Below are 20663 nucleotides of genomic sequence, written 5' to 3' on the forward strand. Positions count from 1 at the left end.
CAAAATCATTCTTGGCCCATTTACTTTTAAGTAACAAACGTAGTCAATTCACAGCTAGCCAAGAATCACTTTTCAAAACGGAGCCACTTTCCACATCTTTCCAATACTTCCAAAGATCTCAAAACCATGCCAAGTTCAAAATCTCTTTGAAAGACTCAAAATCATTCATTTCTAAATCAAGATTTGGTCGTAAGATTCTTCAGCGGAGTCTCAAGACTTCAGGGGAGAATAACCTAACTCATTTCTTAAATTCCTTGAAAACCTCCGAAACTTTAACTTCTTGAGTTGAATAAATAGAATAGGGTTTAAACCCAAAACCAAATCGTGTTTCCAATTATTCCGCACCAATTTCAAAACCAACCAAACTTAAGCCAAAACCAAATCATTTTTAAACCAAAAACCAATTTCAGTTTCATTCTTAAATCTGTTTCCAAGGGCTCGGGAAGTGTTTCAATTTTAATAAATCAAAGTTCCAGAAAATACTTCAAGCTCTTCCTAAATATCGTAAAGTGAAATAGATTAATTGAAAACCACGTTTATTTTAAACCCATTAAAACCCCCTCCAAAATCTGTTTACGTAAATCAATTTCCAAAACATAAAAATTTCACACTTAAATTGATTTTTAAGGCATAATTCCTTTCTTAATAATTACATCCAAGATATAGAGATTTTCCTACTAAGGCAAGTTCAAACATAATGTATTTCTCAAATATTTAAGTCAAAGCATAATTCATTCTTTTCCAAAATAACAATTGCAATCAAAATCTCAGATTTTCTAGAAATTTCGGCAGCATCTCCCCTAAAACTTGGACTTTGCCACCCTTTTCGGGTCCCAACAAAACCAATCATCAATCCTTTCTGACAGGTTCAAGACTAAATCAGTTTCCAATAAAACAAAACTCAACTTTCAAATTATCAAAAATCATTCAAATCAACCAATCCAGAAATCTCCAATTTATCGAAATCAGACATTGTTACAATCAAACAAGCACCCATATTCATTCAAGATAAAACCAGACAATTCATAAGACTCACATAACCACCAGAAATACATTTTGTACAGCATATCTATTTATAACAACTTCCACTTTAAAATGAATCAGTTTGTATAAAAAGCCCCTACCTCGATATGTTGAAATCACAACCCAAACTCGCTAATTGACTACAGTCAAAACCTCAGCTCCAACCCGCTTTCTCAGCAACCACAACCACTCTAATCGCAACATATAATAGCCGAGATTAACTCTCATAACAATGAATGCTACAACACCTCAACGTATAATGGAGCAGTAACAAGAGGGCTTTCAGATCGAGACGCTTACCGAACGAATAAGGAACGGCTGAACCGAAATAGCGGCGGTCTCCGAATTGGCTTGGCGGCAGCCCGGCAGCCACCTCAAATGGCAGCGGTGACCCAGACTTCAGCAACAACAACTGAAATTAACATGCAACGACAATGAAGCTTCCAGAAACCCAAAGGAAACGAAGACCAACTTAAACCCTTACCGGCCGTGGCGTTCCCGGCGGCAGCAGCAACGGCATGGAATTCCGGTGACGCAGCAGTAGCGCAAGCACGACAACGGCGAGGCCAGCAACGCGGCAGCGACAGTAGCTCCGCGGCGGTTCTCCCTCTCTTCTTTGCGAATGGCGACTGGCAGCAGGGAGGGTGGATGGCGGCGGCGCAAGCAATGGGACGCGGCGGCGAACTCCTTCCCGTGGTGACTCCCTCGCGAGTCTTCTCTCTCTGCCCGATCTCTCTCTCTCGTCATGCTCGCCGGCAGAGGCAAGATGGCGACGACACAACCCAGGCGGTAGCTCTCCGGTGCGGATCTTGGCTCGCGCTCGCCTCTTCTCTCTCCTCCATGGTTGGCGATGGTGGCGACGGGAAGAAGCTCGACGGCGTCCTCTTCCCGCAAGCTTTCTCCCTCAGCACGACGGCGTGGTGACCTAGCGGCAAGACGGCGCAACTCTCGAGTGGCTCCTCCCTCCCCTGGCGACAGCAACGGCGACGGCGCTCCTCGCCGGCACCGCATCATCCCTCTTTCCCGATTCCTCACTCTCTCTCCGTTCCGACCTCCTGGCGGCGTCATGACGACGGCGACGGTGGAAGTGACGCCCACCGGCGCCACCTCCTTTCCTTCCTCCTCTCTTTCCCCTCCGGTCCTCCCCCTCTTCTCTTTTTCCCTTTCTATCTCTTCCTTTCTTCATTTTGTTTGCAGCTACTGCTGCTGTTGTTTGGGTTAGGTGCACTAGTGTGCACTGGGTCAGGGGAACCGGGTAACCGGGTAGGGTTTCCAGGGTTAGAGTTGTGTATGTTGAGTTTTAGGATTATGGTAAAATTAGGTACAAGGGTAACTTTGTAATTTCAAATAAAATAGGGATAATATGGTAATTGAAAATAAATTCTAATCCAACAATAATAATATATATAAAATACTATTTGATAATCCATTTTGCAAATTATTTTTAATAAAATATTCAAATCCAAAAATTAGAAATAATATACGAAATTTCTTTATTTTCCAAAATAGTAGTATCAATATTTTAAAATATTAATTATTTAGTCCAAATCATATAAAAATCCTTATTATTTTACAACTACAAACTTTATAATTTAAATATATAAAATAACTCAATAATTATAAAATTAGATAAAATCTTAATTTAATTAGCCCAAACTCATTATTTTTAGTTTTCTAGAACTTTAAGTTGTGAATAGAGAAATACTCCATAAGCATAGAGTTTGGATAAAAACCTTAATTTATTTCAAATCCAATTAATCAAAACTACCTTTAATTACCTTCAATAAGATAATTTATGAAATTAAAAATATAAATAAATATATGATTTGAGATTAGTTCAAAATAGGACTTCTCGAAAGTCTTGGGTCTTACATTCCACCCACCTTATAAAAATTTTCGTCCTCGAAAATTAAAGTAATACATAATATAGTACATAGCCTTAAATACCTTTTAGAAAAGTAAGAGATCTTAACACATATATATACATAAGTTCAAATACCTGATATCCATAAGATTTAAATATAAAGGTAAGGTATAGTGTAAGGTGAAGGATACAAGATAGGCTCAATGCAAAAGGTTATATGGTTTCAAAATCTTACAAAAGCTTAGAGAAACAATATAAGGTGCAAGTCAAGATAGGCGTTCACAAAGCAGAGATATAGTTAATGTGGCAAAAGGCTACAAGACAAGTTGGTATTAAAACAACGGATATAACATTTCCTCACAGATCTCTTACCCCTTCGAAACTTCCACTTCCCAACTCCATCAATCACTTCACAACTCCATAACCGGTCACAAACCTAACATCCGTAGACTCTTCCACGAGAAACGAAACTCCCACAACTTCTCATAATGTTGCACTCTTACCACTTCACCTTCCGTATCTACGAACAGGCCTTAAAGAACTACGCATCGCATTACTATACCTAAAGATCGCACGTGACATCAAAACAATTCTCGAGTTTACTCAGAAAGGTAAAAGACTTTGAAATAGAAGGACAAACAACAAGGATAATCTCCGCAAGAGTTCTGAAAGAATTGTTGAATCTACAAGTAAACAAGGATGTACAATCGATGAAGAGTATTGGAAAGAAATTCAGTTTAACAACCTCAAAGATGACTCCTGAATCAGAGACAACTGATAGGAACACAAAAGGATAAGCAAGACAGTAATTTGGAACTAAATCAAGCTGAGTTAACAAGTATAAAATCATAGAAGAAGGTCAACTAAAGCTAGTGATGACACTCTCAAGATTTAAAATTTTTGATCAAGTTCACATAATACATTTTAATATAAAGTATGAAAAAACTGAAAGAAGATCACCTCCTGTGCTAAAAGAAAAGTATGTAACTCGCAGTTCACAAAAGGGTAACATAAACATATATCAAAACTGCAATATGGTTAAAGAAAACTAAATTGCATTTTGTCCAAATAGTTTCCAAGTAAAAGATAGAATAGGTGAGGGTTGAAAATTGAAAGTCAATTGGGTTAAGGCCAAAACAATCTTTCGAAAATCCTGAAAGACATTTAGGTACTCAATCAGCTAAAAGTATATACTGATATTCTGGCAGGGTTGTAAGAAAATCAAACGTTTGTTCAAGAACACTCAGAGTCTAGATTCAAACAAGTGTGTATAAAATTTTATAGAAAATATGGAACAAGTTAAACTCTATTTAGAAAAGGAAATCCTGAGGTAAAAATTTACTTATCAGTCGGTTTCAAAACTTTATTTAAAATAATGCATGTCAACTCCAAAATAACTTTTCCAATTTAAAGGATAGCTATGGATGCAATTTTTAAGCGAGAAGAATTGATTTAAGTTTCTTAAGAGAATCCAAAACTTGCTTCAAAAGTTCACATCAAAACTCTAAGAATACACTTGAAGTTGCCATCACATAAGAATATTCAAGAGTATTGGGAATTAGACTAAATGATGCGCATAAACTAGTTATGCTACGATTTAGGAAATTGCACGATCAGCAAAATTCCTTCCAGCAAGTGCACCGGTTATCGTCAAGTAAAAACTCACAATAGAGTGAGGTCGAATCCCACAAGGATTGGTTGAGTGAGCAATTCGGATTAGAAGTGTGTTCTAGTTGAGCGGAATCAAGATTTAGATGAGAATTGCGGAATGTAAAATTGACGGGAAAAGTAAATGACAAGAAATTGAAATGGCGGAATCTTAAATTGCATGAATTAAAGAGCAGAAGCTAAATTGCTGAAATTAAAAGGGAATGGGGGTGATTGCATGAATTGAGTTGCAGAATATAAAGAGAAAGTGGAAATCAGAAATGGGGAATTCATTGGGTGTTAGGAGATATTGAGATCTCCGAATCAAAACATGTTTATCTCTTCCTCAACCAATGCGTTCATTGAATTTTGCTTGGCAATCTTATATGATTGGATCCCAATCCCTTGGCTCACCAATTCTCTCTAAAAACAAACAAATTCCCAATCCCTTGGTTTAAATGTTCATAAGAAGAGATGATGCTCGATCACTGATTATACCACACTGTTTCATGAACCACAATTTGGTAGGATTACATGTCACAATATCCATCCAAACCCCAATCCAATTCACTGTGAGAAAGCTTCTCTAGCATGAATCCTCCATTCCTTTCCCAAGGTTCCGAAGGATTCCAATTATGGGTAGTTTCTTTCCCAAGACAACTACCCAATGGAATTAGATCGAGAAGCTTTCTAACAAAATTCAAGAGAAAAGATTGAAGAAGAAGATAAACTATTATTGATTCATTGAATTACAATAGAGCTCCCTAACCCAATGAAAGGGGTTTAGTGAGTCATAGCTCTGAATTCAACTACAAAGATATGAAAACTAGCTAAATGAAAAAGTAAAAGTCCTCCCTAACTTAAATTCTATCCTATTTATACACTTTCTATATTGAGCTTCTGTTGTGTTTCTTGGGCTTTGAGGCCTCTCCCTGCTTTCCTTTTGCCTTGGGTTTATGATCCATAATCTTGATGAGGCTGTTGATCCAAATTCTGTAACATTCATTGAGCCAACTTAGTGATAATCAAATAATGACACATGACTCAATAAATTGAAATTTCAGACTCATCAATCCTTCAGGCCCAATCCCATAAACCATGATATTCAATTGGGTTTCATACCAGAGTAAGTTTAAGTTAATGTTTGTGCTCAAATACTAACTTAAACCGCAATATTTTTGGCCCAGAAACCTTTTCCAAGAGTGGCGTTTAAGTTGCAGTTTAAGCTTAAACTGCAGCTTAAACGCCAGACACTTCCAGTGATGCCTTTTGTGGAAGCACGTTTAAGCTTCAGTTTAAGGTTAAACTGAAGCTTAAACGTGGAAATGGAACAAGGCAGCCCTGGAGGGTAATATAGTCGAACACGTTTAAGCTTCAGTTTAAGGTTAAACTGAAGCTTAAACGTGGAGATAGAAAAGGCAGCCCTGGAGGTCGAACACGTTTAAGCTCCAGTTTAAGGTTAAACTGGAGCTTAAACGTGGAAATAGAGAAAGCCATCCTGGAGGTCGAACACGTTTAAGCTCCAGTTTAAGGTTAAACTGGAGCTTAAACGTGGAAATGGAGGAAGCAACCCTGGAGGTCGAACACGTTTAAGCTCCAGTTTAAGGTTAAACTGGAGCATAAACGTGGAAGCTGAGAAAGGTAGCCCTGGAGGTGTCGAACACGTTTAAGCTCCAGTTTAAGGTTAAACTGGAGCTTAAACGTGGAAATGGAGAAAGCAACCCTGGAGGAGAAACTTGGTCGAACACGTTTAAGCTCCAGTTTAAGGTCAAACTGGAGCTTAAACGTGGAAATGGCTCCCTGGTGCTTTTCCCTTTTCTGGCGTTTAACCTCAACTGGAGGTTAAACGTGGAACTACCCCCCTTGGTGCCCTTCTCACTTCTGGCGTTTAACCTCCAGTTTAAGGTTAAACTGGAGGTTAAACGTGGAAATGCTTCTTTGGTGAGACTTTCATTCTGGCGTTTAACCTCCAGTTTAAGGTTAAACTGGAGGTTAAACTTCAATTCCAGCATTTCTTAGCCTTCCTGATTCTGGCGTTTAAGCTCCAGTTTAGGCTTAAACTGGAACTTAAACTCCACATGTGATATTCAAGCTTCCTTTATTGATTTTGTTGCTTCCTTGCTTAGCCTCTTCTTCCCTGAAATCATCCAAACAATTGCATCAAAGTCTTGCAAAATTTCATGAGAAATCTTCCATTCATAGCATTCAAGTAATATAACTAAAACTCATGGAATTTGCATTAAAATCATACTGTTTGGATGGTTCATTGCTTTGTTATTCATTTGACCATTCTTGGTTACTTTAAGCTCAAGAAAATGCATAAAACAACTAAAACTAACAGAAAAATGCTAGTGAAACTAGCCTAAGATGCCTTGGCATCACAACACCAAACTTAATACTTGCTTGTCCCTAAGCAAGTCCTGAGTTATTTGAGAAGAAAGTATGAAACAGAAAGCAATTACATTGGCTCTATTAGCAAGCATTTGAAGTTCATCAGAAGGGTTTTATGCAGAAAGTTGCAGCATCACTTTTTCATACTTATCAGGTAAGATTATCACTTTTTCATTGCATCCATCAAACACTGCTATGGCCTCTTGTTATTCTTATGTCCTTGGCACTTTTCTCTTTTTTGTTTTTCTTTTCTTTTTCTTAGAGCTCCTTTGCTCCTTGTTTGCTTAGTGTCATGTGTTGCACAAGCCTTTGGCATTTTCTTTTTCATATCAGTGCACTACACATATCCACTTTAGGCATTTTAGTTCACATTTCTTCTTGAGACATTGGTGCCCAGCACCTCTTTGTGTGACTAAATGTTTTGTATTTAGGTTGCTCTTGATAATGGACTTTTGGTTGATAATCCCGGGTTAGTTAACCCAAGTTACCGAGTGTTGAAACACTCCTCAGAACCTATTCATCCAAGCATATCCTTAATACATAAACACCACAGGCATTTGTCTCAGAAGTTCAACCATTGGTGCCTAGCTTATTTTCTCAATTTTTTTTTTTTTTTTGCTTTTTGGTTGCCCTTTTTCAGTGGCTTTTTCTTCTTCTTTTTCTTTCTTTTTCATGGCCAAAGACATTTATTCATCAAGATCCATAGACAGTTTTCAATTTCTACATAAAAAATGATAATTCTACACTCTATTTCCAGTGATCTGACTAAACAATCAAGCATGCATACCACCACTTAATTCTACTTGATTTGTCACTAATTGAGCCAAGTTACTTTTGTTCAAAGCTTTTCTTTTATTTTTGGAAACAGAACAAGCATGGCAAGCATTTGATTAAGAAGGTGAAGTTATATCCAAACATCAAGGCATTCACTTTATTCAAAGCAATAAACAGACACTCAGACTAAAAACTCCACATAACACTTAAATGACTTATGATGAAAGAAAGCTCATAAAGACAATTCACCAATTATCATTTGATTATTAAGGAACGAGACCACCTCTTATTTATTGCTTGGTTCTTCTTAATTCTTGGGATCCTGCTTCTTCTTGCTTCCTGCCTCTTTTTGACCACTTGTGTTTCCTTTGTCTTTTCTTATGAGCTTTTTCCAGAATCCAGCCTTTTTCATTGTTTCTTCCACTCCTTTTTCAAGGATCATTGCCTTGTTTATTTCTCCTTCTTTCCTCCCTTTGAAATACTCATCAAAAGCTGGGAATGCTGGGTCCATCTTGTGTAAATGTTCCCCTATGTAGTTAAGCTTGATTTGCGAACTGATGTTGTAATCAGCTTGGACTGAGTATCTTGCATTCTGTAAGGTGGTGGCTTCCTTGATTGCCAAGACATTGGCATCTTGGTGTTGGCATATGTGGCTGAAGGATTCCTGTAAGTGTAAATTCTGTTCCCTTTGCAGATCCAAGAATCTTGATTCAAAGTTCCTTTGCATATCCATCATTTTTAGGTGAAAGTCCTCTTGTCTCTCCTGAGACCTCATGTATTGTTGAGACATTCCTTCCATGATTTCCTGCATTCTGCTCATATCCATGGGGTCTATAGGAGTTCGTTGTCTTCTTTCTGGAATTGCTTGCTCTTCTTGCTCTTCTTCTCTGTCTTCTCCTTCCTGTCCTTCTTGTTCCGCTTCTTGCTCTTCTTCCGCTTGTTGCCCTTCTTCATTTCTTCTTTTTGTGTGTCTTGGAGCAGTTGGGCCAAGAGTCATTCTGTATGCAGTTATGGCCAGTCCCGGATATAGCCAATTAGGTCTTTCATCTTCAAGTGGTACTTGGGCATCGATGCATAGTCTAATGATGGTACTAGGGAAGTGGAGCCAGGATTCAGGGTCACTTTTCTCACTAAACTCTTGTATCTGTTCAGCAATGAGTTTATGAACTTTGATTTCCCCTCCCACCATAATGCAATGTAGCAAGATGGCTCTTTTAGGGACTATTTCTGAAGAGTTTGCAGTGGGTAGGATGGATCTCCTAACTATTGCATACCACCCTTTAGCTTCCGGTGTTAGGTCTCCCCTTCTCAAGACTCTTGGAGCCCCTCTTGTTTTTCTCACCCATTCAGCTCTGATGGCACAAAGGTCTTCAGCAATAGTTGTATAGTCAGGTTCTCCTATCATTCTTTCTTCATAACTTGCTTGGCTGAAATGTATGTTTTTCAGGCCAAGAGTTTTCATGATTTCTTTGGGACTGAAGTCAACTTCCACCCCTCTTACATAGCTTTTGTATGTGGGTTTCTTGGTTGAGTCTTCCCTCACTGCATTTGCATAGAACTCCTTCACCAAGTTGATGTTGATTTTAGTGATTGGCTTAGTCAGGAGCTCCCACTTCCTCTTTTTGATCTTCTCCCAAACACCTGGGAACTCATCCTTTTCAAGGTCAAAGGGGACCTCAGCTAGTACCCTTTTAGGTCTCATCCATTCGGCTTGAATCTCATGGAAAACTGATTTGTATCTCCTTGCATCGAATTCCCTGCTCTCCTCCATTGGTTGCTTGTCTTTTCTTCTTTTGTGGCTAGATGAAGCTGCCATTGGTTCTTTAGTTTTGGGGTAAGTGACAAGCTAAAGTTGACAAGGTGAAGCAAGAAGTGTTGTTGGAAATGTGGGGAGGTTGTTTTCGGCAAGAGATAGTTTATGCTATGATGAAGAAAATGTGCATGAAGGAGATTTGGTGGCGTTGAACTCGTTTCCCAAGTGGTTCTTTATAGGGCCCGTAAGTGAAAAATGGACGGCTAGGGTGGTTTGTGAAGGGTGGCTTGATGGTAAATATATGGATTAGGGAGAAGGATGAATTGCCTTTCATTTTCTTGGAAGTATTCTGGGTGCATTAGGTTGTACATGTAGCAATCTTTTCTTGCAGAACTTCCTTTTCCCATGTGTTAGCTTCAAAGACTTGTGAACTTCCTTTTTGACCAAGCACCGTACCTTCCTTTGTCTTTTTCCTCCCTTTTTGTCTTTTCTTTTGTACCTGCACAAACAAACAAGTTTGCTATTATTTTTCGGTCCATGTGAATGATGAATAGTACTTGCACATGTAAATCAATGATTGACTTCATGAGCTTATAGCCGTGACTTTTGTATGTATGCACACTTATTACTGGACACCAAACTTAGTGTTTGGTAAAGTCTCCTGATGACATGAAATCCATATTGGTTGTCCTTAATGAATGTGCATAATTCTAATAAATCATAGTCACTTTGGCTCTTTGATTCTAAACAAATTTACTACCCTAAGTAATTGAAACCAAAGTATTAAAACATGCGAATGGTATACTTGTCATGAATTTCGAAATCCAGAGAAACTTCTTGCTTTTCATGAACCGTGTTCAAAGAGGAACACCAAACTTAATGTTTGGTTGTGCTCTTTGCATGAAAAATTGAATGCATTTTGAATAAAGTTTGGGGTGCCTTCAGGCACACCAAACTTAGAGACAAATTGTATTTTATATGCAATGTTTAGTGCACTCTTTCAGCAGTTGTCCTGAGGATTCAAGTTCATGCATAAGAAACCATGCTTTATTAGATGCAAAACAAAACAAAAAAAAAAGTAAGGATATTAAAAACATGGGTTGCCTCCCATGAAGCGCTTCTTTAACGTCACTAGCTTGACAGTTGTCCCTTGTTAGGGTGGATTGTAGTGCTTGACGTCTTCTCCTCTCACTATGCAAACGTCCCCACTTGATTCCTTCATGACCTCTAAATGTTCCATAGAAAGAACTTTCCTGATTGTGAACACTTGAGGGAGCTGGGAAGGAATGGTTTTGAGGCCGGGTGGGATTGGCAGACAATGACTTGATATCACTTTATCTCCCGGAGAAAAACCTTCAGTGGGAATTTTCTTGTTTCTCCACCCTCTTGGCAATTTCCCTATCATTCTTCCCTTTCTCTTGAGGATTTCTTCATTGACCCTTATGCCAGTAGGATCCTTCTGATCTGTTTCCATTGATTCTTGTGGCTTTAACTCTTGTAACTCCTGTTTGCCTTCCAAAGGCTGTTTTAGAGTTTCAGCTGCTGGATTACTTTCCTCCAAACACAGATGGCTACTATCATCCTTAGGCTTTTCAGGTTCTGGTTCAGGCTCAGATGCAGGTTTGAAAACTTTGAAAATGAGTTGTTCATCATGTATTCTCAGAATTAGCTCTCCTTGTTCTACATCTATGAGTGCTCTAGCAGTGGCTAGAAATGGTCTTCCCAGAATGATAGGGTGTAGGTAGCTTTCCTCCATGTCCAAAATGACAAAGTCTGTGGGGAAGTAATAATCTCCCACCTTCACCAGCACATTCTCAACTACCCCTTCAGCTTGCTTCTGAGTTTTGTCAGCCAGTTGTATGATTACATCAGTGGATCTCACCTCATTCAGTTGTAGCCTCTTCATAAGAGTTAGAGGCATCACATTTATGCTAGCTCCTAGATCACAGAATCCTCTGTCAATTTTTGTTTCTCCTATGATGCAAGGAATATGAAAACTTCCTGGGTCTGTTTTCTTAGAGACTGTGTCCTTCTTGATGAGGGCACTGCATTCTTTGTTCATTGTTACCGTTTGTCCTCCCTTCAAAACTCTTTTCTTGCTCAACAATTCTTTTAAATACTTGATGTGTGTAGGCATTTGATGGAGAATCTCAAGAAAGGGAATATTGATATGGAGAGACTTAAATGTCTCTAAAAACCTTGAATAGGTTTTCCCTTTTTCACCTCCTCCTAACCTCTGAGGAAATGGTGCTTTTGGTTGGTATGTTTCCATCGTGCCTTTTTGCAGTTCCTTGGCTTGCTCAGTTTCACTTTCCTGCTTAGCTTCCTCCACACCTTCCTTCAAGATTCCTGGCTCCTGCTCTGAGGGCCTGATTCCTTCTTCTTCTGAAACTTCCTTCAATATGGTGATGGCCTTGCATTCTTCCCATCTCACTCTTTTTTGTTCCCCTTTAGGATTCTTTTCTGTGTCACTAGGGAACACTGCAGTTGATTTGGGGGCCTGTTGAGATAGCTCTCCTACTTGAGACTCCATCCTCTTGAGTTTTTCACCATGGTTTCTTAAGGTAGCTCTCACATCATCCCTGAAGCTTTTCAATTCGGTTATGTCTTGACTCATCGTTGCCATCATTCCTTCTATCCGGTTTAATTGGTCTTGAAATTGTTGGTTCGGATTAGGTTGGGTAGGTTGATTATTTTGGCCATGATATGATGGTTGGGAGTAAGTGTTTTGTGTGGCTTGGTATGATCTTTGGTTGGAGTTTTGGTATGTGGAATTGTTATGTTGGTTGTGGTTGTAAGGTTTGTGGTTTTGTGGTTGGGTTTGTTGGTTCCCCCACCCAAAGTTTGGGTGATTTTTCCATCCTGGGTTGTAAGTGTTGGAATGTGGATCATATGATTGCCTTTGTTGGTTTCCCACATAGTTGGCCTCTTCCCAATCACCTCCTTCAATGCTTACTTCCTCTTGATCTTGTGTGTGTATTGCAGCCACTTGCTTTGTTTCTAATTGCCTGGTAAGCTCTGCTAGTTGCTTGGCAAACACTTTGTTTTGGGCTAGAATTGTATCAACATGGTTCAGCTCCATGACTCCCTTAGTGTTGTGCCTCTCTGATGCATAGTAGTACTCATTCTCAGCCACTGTCTCAATCACTTCAATGGCTTCTTCCACAGTCTTTTTCCTGTTCAATGAACCTCCTGATGAATGGTCTACAGCCTTCCTTGATTCATAAGACAGTCCATCATAGAAAATATGCAATTGCACCCAATCATGGAACATGTCTGGTGGGCATTTCCTTGTCAAATCCTTGAATCTCTCCCATGCCTCATAGAGAGTTTCACCATCTTGTTGTCTAAAAGTCTGAACCTCAGATCGAAGCCTATTGACCTTTTGTGGGGGGTAGAAACGTGCCAGAAACTTGCTTTCCACCTCATCCCATGTTGTTAGACTCCCCCTTGGGAATGATTCCAGCCACTTAGCTGCTTTGTCCCTAAGTGAAAATGGGAACAAAAGCAGTTTATAGGCATCTTCCTGGACTCCATTGGACTTCACAGTGTCACAAATTCTCAGGAATTTTGTGAGATGTTGGTTGGGATCTTCATTAGCACTCCCACCAAATGAACAATGATTCTCCACAAGTGATATTAGCTGTGGTTTGAGTTCAAAATTGTTGGCCTGAATGGGTGGTTTCTGAATGCTGCTACCACAATTCCCAGAGGTTGGGTTTATGTATGAACTAAGAACCCTCCTCTCAGGAATGGCATTGTTTCCATCAGCTCTCTCATGGTTGTGAACTTCTCTATCCATGTTGAGATCTAGAGCTTCCTCAAAATTGTCCTCAGATTCTCCTTCAGATTCTTCTTCTCCCAGTACTCTCTTCCCTCTTGCTTCCCTTCTAAGTCTATGAAGGGTCCTCTCTGGTTCGGTATATGGAGGAGTTGATGTCTCTCCTCTCCTACCTGTCATACAAGAACACAGCACAGGCAACAAACAAGTGAAATACTCTTGGTTAATGGAAGAGTATGGTTAGAACAATTGAGGAATTAATTCAAACAGTTAGTGAGTCAGTGAGTTAGTTGCTTGAATTTAAAGGCATAAAGAAAGAAAGCATGTAACAGAGTGCAGAAATTAAAATTCAACAAGTAACTTGTACTGAATTAATCAAAACAAAAAAAATGCTCAATCTAGTTAACTTCCAATTGGAGAATTGTCAATCGAAAACCAATCCCCGGCAACGGCGCCATAAACTTGATGCGCATAAACTAGTTATGCTACGATTTAGGAAATTGCACGATCGGCAAAATTCCTTCCGGCAAGTGCACCGGTTATCGTCAAGTAAAAACTCACAATAGAGTGAGGTCGAATCCCACAAGGATTGGTTGAGTGAGCAATTCGGATTAGAAGTGTGTTCTAGTTGAGCGGAATCAAGATTTAGATGAGAATTGCGGAATGTAAAATTGGCGGGAAAAGTAAATGACAAGAAATTGAAATGGCGGAATCTTAAATTGCATGAATTAAAGAGCAGAAGCTAAATTGCTGAAATTAAAAGGGAATGGGGGTGATTGCATGAATTGAGTTGCAGAATATAAAGAGAAAGTGGAAATCAGAAATGGGGAATTCATTGGGTGTTAGGAGATATTGAGATCTCCGAATCAAAACATGTTTATCTCTTCCTCAACCAATGCGTTCATTGAATTTTGCTTGGCAATCTTATATGATTGGATACCAATCCCTTGGCTCACCAATTCTCTCTAAAAACAAACAAATTCCCAATCCCTTGGTTTAAATGTTCATAAGAAGAGATTATGCTCGATCACTGATTATACCACACAGTTTCATGAACCACAATTTGGTAGGATTACATGTCACAATATCCATCCAAACCCCAATCCAATTCACTGTGAGAAAGCTTCTCTAGCATGAATCCTCCATTCCTTTCCCAAGGTTCCGAAGGATTCCAATTATGGGTAGTTTCTTTCCCAAGACAACTACCCAATGGAATTAGATCGAGAAGCTTTCTAACAAAATTCAAGAGAAAAGATTGAAGAAGAAGATAAACTATTATTGATTCATTGAATTACAATAGAGCTCCCTAACCCAATGAAAGGGGTTTAGTGAGTCATAGCTCTGAATTCAACTACAAAGATATGAAAACTAGCTAAATGAAAAAGTAAAAGTCCTCCCTAACTTAAATTCTATCCTATTTATACACTTTCTATATTGAGCTTCTGTTGTGTTTCTTGGGCTTTGAGGCCTCTCCCTGCTTTCCTTTTGCCTTGGGTTTATGATCCATAATCTTGATGAGGCTGTTGATCCAAATTCTGTAACATTCATTGAGCCAACTTAGTGATAATCAAATAATGACACATGACTCAATAAATTGAAATTTCAGACTCATCAATCCTTCAGGCCCAATCCCATAAACCATGATATTCAATTGGGTTTCATACCAGAGTAAGTTTAAGTTAATGTTTGTGCTCAAATACTAACTTAAACTGCAATATTTTTGGCCCAGAAACCTTTTCCAAGAGTGGCGTTTAAGTTGCAGTTTAAGCTTAAACTGCAGCTTAAACGCCAGACACTTCCAGTGATGCCTTTTGTGGAAGCACGTTTAAGCTTCAGTTTAAGGTTAAACTGAAGCTTAAACGTGGAAATGGAACAAGGCAGCCCTGGAGGGTAATATAGTCGAACACGTTTAAGCTTCAGTTTAAGGTTAAACTGAAGCTTAAACGTGGAGATAGAAAAGGCAGCCCTGGAGGTCGAACACCTCTAAGCTCCAGTTTAAGGTTAAACTGGAGCTTAAACGTAGAAATAGAGAAAGCCATCCTGGAGGTCGAACACGTTTAAGCTCCAGTTTAAGGTTAAACTGGAGCTTAAACGTGGAAATGGAGGAAGCAACCCTGGAGGTCGAACACGTTTAAGCTCCAGTTTAAGGTTAAACTGGAGCTTAAACGTGGAAGCTGAGAAAGGTAGCCCTGGAGGTGTCGAACACGTTTAATCTCCAGTTTAAGGTTAAACTGGAGCTTAAACGTGGAAATGGAGAAAGCAACCCTGGAGGAGAAACTTGGTCGAACACGTTTAAGCTCCAGTTTAAGGTCAAACTGGAGCTTAAACGTGGAAATGGCTCCCTGGTGCTTTTCCTTTTTCTGGCGTTTAACCTCCAGTTTAAGGTTAAACTGGAGGTTAAACGTGGAACTACCCCCCTTGGTGCCCTTCTCACTTCTGGCGTTTAACCTCCAGTTTAAGGTTAAATTGGAGGTTAAACGTGGAAATGCTTCTTTGGTGAGACTTTCATTCTGGCGTTTAACCTCCAGTTTAAGGTTAAACTGGAGGTTAAGCTTCAATTCCAGCATTTCTTAGCCTTCCTGATTCTGGCGTTTAAGCTCCAGTTTAGGCTTAAACTGGAACTTAAACTCCACATGTGATATTCAAGCTTCCTTTATTGATTTTGTTGCTTCCTTGCTTAGCCTCTTCTTCCCTGAAATCATCTAAACAATTGCATCAAAGTCTTGCAAAATTTCATGAGAAATCTTCCATTCATAGCATTCAAGTAATATAACTAAAACTCATGGAATTTGCATTAAAATCATACTGTTTGGATGGTTCATTGCTTTGTTATTCATTTGACCATTCTTGGTTACTTTAAGCTCAAGAAAATGCATAAAACAACTAAAACTAACAGAAAAATGCTAGTGAAACTAGCCTAAGATGCCTTGGCATCACCAAACAAGAAAGGATCTCAAGCCAAGGGAGTTCAAACAAGATCCACGAAGCATGGGACACCAAACAAGCTTTCCATTGGTTCAAAATGATGCAACACTCGTCAGGAAAAACAACTCAATCAACAGTGAATTTTCAAGAAAGAACCTTTGACTAAAGAAGGACAATTGGGAGGACAAACAACACACTAGATAGAAACAATTTAAGTTGACTTAGAGGAGCATGAAATTCACTAGAGAAGGAAAACTGTGACTACTAGTGGTGTTCATAAAAGAAAAAGAGTAGTTAAAAACAAAATCAAGTATCATGACCATAGAAACACAAGCTTAAAGAATTAGCCCATACTTGAGAGGAAAGGTATGAACCTAATATTTTCAAAAGAACAACAATTACGTAAATAATGTATCATACTAAATTAAAGTCAATTTGTCAAACGAAAACTAACTGGAAATAAAGTGAAAAGCCCTTCCTTTAAGAATTTAAAAATACCTAAGTACGTAATCAAATAGAGTTACGTATAGGGACCATAATAAAATTATTTTGAAAAGTCAAATTGTATTTAAAGTAAGTGTAGTTCCATAAACCAGTAAAAGAACATGCGAGGTATTAGAAATAAATAGTTTTTAAATTGCATAAGGAATTTTCAAAGTTTTATATAGATAGATGTATATCAAATCAAAAGCGATTTTATAAAATTTTGAAAATTGGTTATAAATATAGTCAATTAAGAGAAAAACTGAATCACCATTTTTTTAAGACTAGAAGTAAGGACATAAAAAGACACATTGCATCAAGACACGTTTAAAATCATGTCGAAAAATTACATGAATCAAGAAAAGAGCTCAAACAGAGAAAGACAGATACACCAAGAAATTCAAACCGGCATATGCAATTTAGAATCAAGAAGAATGCATATGAACAGAAAAATAGGATTGAAAACATCAAACTGCTTCCCAAAAGAGTTGACAAGAACATCAAAATAGGCTAAGAAACAATAAGTCACATGACATCCAACAGAATCCAAAGCACATAACTGAGTAACCTCGAGAAATAGTTTCTAACGTTTCCAAAACCAGCGATTTACTTTACTCAAAACTCGTATATCATCTATGATAATGCATCAGTGCTTTCATATACATAATTCACTAGTATTAAGCCGGCCAAACTTAATATCAGGAATTATGCAACGCAAGACTAATGGCATTAATCAATAGACAGTAATGTGCATAAAGCTCTAATTCTCGTCATTCAATAAGACCTATTACATGACAAACGCTCAGAGTATGCAATTGAAGCAGAGTCGGTCCATTCCTCAGGCTCTACAGGAAAGACCGCTCTGATACCACAAATGTAACACCCTAACTATCAAAATGTCACGCTTCCGGCTGCACCACTCTCATAGCTCGAGTATTTCCACGACTTTTATAATATTTAAGACTAAAAATATGAGCCTGTTTAAAACTTAAAACCGCATAACACTTCGATAACTCTTTTTCGTGAAAACCTAAACATACATGCACATACAATTCAGATATAACCTTAAGATATATATATATACATATATATATCACTAGTTTACAATTATACATATCATAATTTCCTATCCCTCTTACAAACATAATAAGGATAAAGGCGAGGGAAAACAATAGCTACGGTAATACAAAAGGACCAAATAAACAGAAAATAAACATAACTTTCCTGAAGCTTCGCCTTCCATATCCTGAAAAGGAATAACCTGTAGAGGAGTGAGAACGTCGTCCTCGCTTGTTCTCACTATAGGATTACAGAAATTTCTATAACAAGATACGTAAAAATAAAATCATTCTTAGAGTTCAGTGATCATTGCTCGTCTTATAAGTCTTTCCAAAAACCATAGGTTCACATTCGTAATCCAGAAAATTCCCCTTTTTTTTTGAAAACTTGCTAAATTTCTCAAATATTCTAAAATAAAACCTTTTTCCTAAAAAAAATGTCTGAAAAGTCTTTTCTAGACCGCAACCATGAAAGCAGTTACCTACGCGGTATAAATGATCATCTCGTTCCAAGCATAGGTTCATTATGTCTATACTGAATCGATCAGATACTTTATACAGAACTAGGAATCAATATACCAATCACGGCCTCAAGCCCATCCAATCCAACACGGCCCCCGGCCCAAACAGCTCAATCAGTAACCAACTCATCACAAACCAATCAATTCAAACACAATCACAATTAATGTGGTTCAAGCACAATCAAGAGCAATTACAACAAGTATAACAGTTAGCAGTTAACATAAGTATTCACATAAGCAAACCAAATACAATATGCACACCCAAACAATATCACTTAGATGCAAATGATGAATGCCTGTCCTACTGGCTGTGATATCATATTGTCGGTTCAATTGCCAACCCGACACATTTCCATGGGAATGTTGCGTTTCGATCACGTATAAATGGGAACCCTCTGGGATAACGTGCCCGCCACACGGTCCAGAATGTCAGTGCCTGCACACTCCTATGATCCGAAAGGATGTGAGCGGGATACTTTGCCTCCGACCTCACATCTACACGTAAGCGGGATTAACCACTGTCCTTACGCGGGCGCCGCAACCTCGACAAGCGGGATTAACCATCATCCTTGCCAGGCGCAAACGACTTATCAACAATCTCGTCAATTATCAAATCTCTCAGCATAAGCGGGACGAACCCGGCCCTTATGCCTACCAAACAGTAACTCATCAATCTTGATGATATCTACAATCAATCAGGCTCAAAATCTTAATTCAAAATCATTATTGGCCCATTTACTTTTAAGTAACAAACGTAGTCAATTCACAGCTAGCCAAGAATCACTTTTCAAAATGGAGCCACTTTCCACATCTTTCCAATACTTCCAAAGATCTCAAAACCATGCCAAGTTCAAAATCTCTTTGAAAGACTCAAAATCATTCATTTCTAAATCAAGATTTGGTCGTAAAATTCTTCGGCGGAGTCTCAATACTTCAGGGGAGAATAACCTATCTCTTTTCTTAAATTCCTTGAAAACCTCTGAAACTTTAACTTGTTGAGTTGAATAAATAGAATAGGGTTTAAACCCAAAACCAAATCGTGTTTCCAATTATTTCGCACCAATTTCAAAAGCAACCAAACTTAAGCCAAAACCAAATCATTTTTAAACCGAAAACCAATTTCAGTTTCATTCTTAAATCTGTTTCCAAGGGCTCGGAAAGTGTTTCATTTTTAATAAATCAAAGTTCCAGAAAATACTTCAAGCTCTTCCTAAATGTCGTAAAGTGAAATAGATTAATTGAAAACCACGTTTATTTTAAACCCATTAAAACCCCCTCCAAAATCTGTTTACGTAAACCAATTTCCAAAACATAAAAATTTCATACTTAAATTGATTTTTAAGGCATAATTCCTTTCATAATAATTACATCCAAGATATAGAGATTTTCGTACTAAGGCAAGTTCAAACATAATTTATTTCTCAAATATTTAAGTCAAAGCATAATTCATTCTTTTCCAAAATAACAATTCCAATCAAAATCTCAGATTTTCTTGAAATTTCGGCAGCATCTCCCCTAAAACTTGGTCTTTGCCACCCTTTTCGGGTCCCAACAAAACCAATCATCAATCCTTTCTGACAGGTTCAAGACTAAATCAGTTTCCAATAAAACAAAACTCAACTTTCAAATTATCAAAAATCATTGGAATCAACCAATCCAGAAATCTCCAATTTACCAAAATCAGACATTGTTACAATCAAACAAGCACCCATATTCATTCAAGATAAAACCAGACAATTCATAAGACTCACATAACTACCAGAAATACATTTTGTACAACATATCTATTTATAACAACTTCCACTTTAAAATGAATCAGTTTGAATAAAAATCCCCTACCTAGATACATTGAAATCACAACCCAAACTCGCTAACTGACACCTTTCGTATTGACCCGAATCGACTACAGTCAAAACCTCAGCTCCAACCCGCTTTCTCAACAACCACAACCACTCTAATCACAACATATAATAGCCGAGATTAACTCTCATAACAACGAATGCTACAACACCTCAACGTATAATGGAGCAGTAACTAGAGGGCTTTCAGATCGAGACGCTTACCGAACGAAGAAGGAACGGCTGAACAGAAATAGCGGTGGTCTCCGAACCGGCTTGGCGGCAGCCCGGCAGCCACCTCAAATGGCAGTGGTGACCCGGACTTCAGCAACAACAACTGAAATTAACATGCAACGACAATAAAGCTTCCGGAAACCCAAAGGAAACGAAGACCAACTTAAACCCTTACCAGCCGTGGCGTTCCCGGCGGCAGCAGCGGCGGCATGGAATTCCGGTGACGCAGCAGTAGCGCAAGCATGACAATGGCGAGGCCAGCAATGCGGCGGCGATAGAGCTCTGCAGCGGTTCTCTCTCTCTTATTTGTGAATGGCGACTGGCAGCAGGGAGGGTGGATGGCGGCGGCGCAAGCAATGGGACGCGGCGGC

At 38.6% G+C, this 20663-nt stretch overlaps 1 non-coding gene across 1 annotated transcript; it reads left to right on the top strand.

Annotated features, from left to right (window-relative positions):
• The first annotated feature begins 12724 nt into the window (after nt 1-12724).
• On the top strand, nt 12725-12828 carry LOC148548781 (small nucleolar RNA R71). The gene has a single exon (XR_015897576.1). It is a non-coding gene; the product is annotated as a small nucleolar RNA R71 (small nucleolar RNA).
• The last annotated feature ends 7835 nt before the right edge of the window (nt 12829-20663 follow it).

Source organism: Arachis ipaensis, chromosome B8 (assembly GCF_059453495.1).
Source record: "Arachis ipaensis isolate K30076 ecotype BB chromosome B8, ASM5945349v1, whole genome shotgun sequence".
In the NCBI taxonomy this organism is placed as follows: Eukaryota; Viridiplantae; Streptophyta; class Magnoliopsida; order Fabales; family Fabaceae; genus Arachis; species Arachis ipaensis.